Here is a 3,106-nt window from a genome sequence, read left to right on the forward strand (position 1 = left end):
TCCCCAACTCCCCCCCCCCCCACGTTCTCTCGTCCTTCCCCACCATTACCCCCTCCCTTGTCCCCTCGTCCTCCCCACCATCACTCATTTCCGTTCCCTCATCCTCCCCACTCCCTCGTACGATGCCTTCCCAAATGGTCTGATGTTCCCATCAGAAAATTGGGAACATCAAGTGATCTGATGTTCCCATCACTGAAATATAAGAAAAACAGTTAAAAAATTAAATGAAAATATAAAAAATATATATAAATAAACTATACTCACGAAATGAACGGTATGGTAAACAACACAGTTCAATTCTAACGCAATTCACACAAAATAATTAAATCAAAATTAAAATAAATCAAAATCTATGAAAATTTAATTTATCAATGCAATCAAAAACACTGAAATGGAATTGTAACATATTTAGTATAGCATGTGTGTTGCTCTTACATGCAACAGATGGCGCTGTTTTTCAAGAAAAGCATAGTTTTTACCTGTCACAGGTGTGGCATCTATACTTATACTTACGAAATGAACGGTATGATAAACAACACAGCTCAATTCCAACACAATGTCACACAAAATTATTAAATAAAAAATAAAATAAATAAAAATCTATGAAAATAAAATTTATCAATGCAATCGAAAACATTGAAATGGAATTCGTGACATATTTAGTATAGCGTGCATGTTGCTATTATGTGCAACAGATGGCGCTGTTTAAAAAAAACGCATGTATGTACCGGTCACAGGGGAGGCATCTATATAGTAGGTATATAAAAAGACGCGCCTATTCGAATGGAACGTTGTGTGAAAATTTCAAAGCAATCGGTGAAGAACTTTCAGAGATTAGCGATTATACACAAACGAACATTTCCATTTATATTGATATAGATATTTGAGTTTACCTGAAAAGCTGAATAGAAAACCACGATCTCCCATAACCTTCTTAGTATGTTAAGATAAGCATTTTATTGCTTCTAAATTACAATTAGTACTTAACCAATACCTATATTGATATTACAGTTTTATAAAAATAATAAAACAAAACTAAAATATTTAAATAAATTGTAAAGTAACTTAGAATATTGTCAAATTTAGTATAAAATCAATTGTTTAATAAAACTGAAAAGGAAATTCTTAATATTTAAAACTTGTGTAAACTATAAGGTGAGGATGAGTTAGTGTTCTGAAAAAAAATGTTACTTGGATTATAACACATATGTACTTATTTTTAAGCAAAATATTGACTGTAAGCGACAAGTCAAATCTGTCCTGTCTTGTGCGAGAGCGGGTGGGCCTCGTTCTACCACCGGTTAAACCTTTCTCAAACTTTAATCCTTTCCCAAACTATCGGACGCAACCACTTGGGCTGGGCGATAGAACTACGGTTTCGCTTCATGCAGGCCGACGTTCAATCCCCTACCATCCATACGTGGTTGGGCACCATTCCTTCCTCGCGTCCCATCCCAAATGTTTATCCTGACCCCTTCCCAGTGCTATATAGTCTTTCTTGGCTTGGCCTGGAAAGGCTTGGCGCTTTTCCCTGATAATTACCTTCTTCCCAAACTGCCAATGAGTTACACACAAACTCGATTTCTATATAATCTTCAACGCAATTAGTTTATAAGGATGAACAAATGTCGAAGGATATTTTGTATTTATGTATAATTAGTCATTGGACTATTTCTAAAGTTTAACGTCGAACTTCATCTATAATTTGTCATGGACTATATCTATACTTTACTATATAAATTCTGTAATTTACCATTGGCCAATTAACATCTTTAATTTACCATTGGACGTAATATTAATTCAGTTGATGTTTATTATACTTCAATCAGAGAAGAACAAGGTAGTAAGTAATATTATTAGCCTCTCGACTGCGTGAATTCATTTTCAGAAATAAAAACAAACAATTGTTCGTTATTGTTCTGAGGCTGCCTCATCACCTCACACCACCCCCCCATCCACCAGCCAGTGTAATCCGCACTCTGGAAATAAATTTTTACTTTCAATCCCCATTTTCAGATATCTTTTTGTTCCAGTGGTGTACTTAAATAGAGAGTTGTGACGTCGCATTTTTTTTTTTGCAGGGATATTCCTGCGCGGGCCCTAAGCCTCTGGCTGGCCCACTAAGTGTTGCTTGTTTCTGTTTTACTTGCATTGTTCTGTTTCTAATTACTTTCTTAATCTGTGATAGACTCTGTGGTATGTATATGCCTACATTTCTTCTCATAGTTGCAAGTTTTGCAGGTTCGTCTGCAAAGTCATTTCCTATTAGTCCCACATGACTTGGCACCCAGTTGATAAGTACTCGTCGGCCTTGTCGTTTGAGTGTTTGCATGAATGATATGACATTTGTGATCAGATGGATGTTATCACATATGTGTTCTTGTTGCAAGGTTTCAATGGCGGTTCTCGAATCTGTATGTATGATAACATGTTGTCGGTGTTCAGCAAGAGCATGTTCCAAAGCCTTTTGAATGGCTAGCATCTCTGTAAAGTGAGTGACGTCGCTGTTACCACTTGATTAAGAGATGTAATTAAGCAACAAATTTAAGAAGAGTCATGGATTATCGCATAAAATATCCGTGTGTCTGAGTGATTTACAGTCAGTCCTTCTGGATACTTGTTAGTTCTGCATGGTTGTTAGTTCTACATGGTTGTTAGTTCTGCATGGTTGTTAGTTCTGCATGGTTGTTAGTTCTGCATGGTTGTCAGTTCTGCATGGTTGTTAGTTCTTATGTTTGTAACGTTGGAGGTCAATTAGCATTGTCCATGCAAGCTGTGTAAAGAGTTGGTGGGAGAGAGAGAGAGAGAGAGAGAGAGAGAGAGAGAGAGAGAGAGAGAGAGAGAGAGAGAGAGAGAGAGAGAGAGAGAGAGAGAGAGAGAGAGAGACAGACAGACAGACAGACAGACAGACAGACAGACAGACAGACAGACAGACAGACAGACAGACAGACAGACAGACAGACAGACAGACAGACAGACAAACAGACAGACAGACTGAGAGAGACTGAGACTGAGATTGTAGGTAAGGCAGGAAAGTTGAGTAAATAAAAGTGAGAGAAGAAAATCACGAATAGGTTGTACAGCTATTTCAGATTTTCTCAGCCTT

Source organism: Procambarus clarkii, chromosome 18, assembly GCF_040958095.1.
Source record: "Procambarus clarkii isolate CNS0578487 chromosome 18, FALCON_Pclarkii_2.0, whole genome shotgun sequence".
Lineage (NCBI taxonomy): Eukaryota > Metazoa > Arthropoda > Malacostraca > Decapoda > Cambaridae > Procambarus > Procambarus clarkii.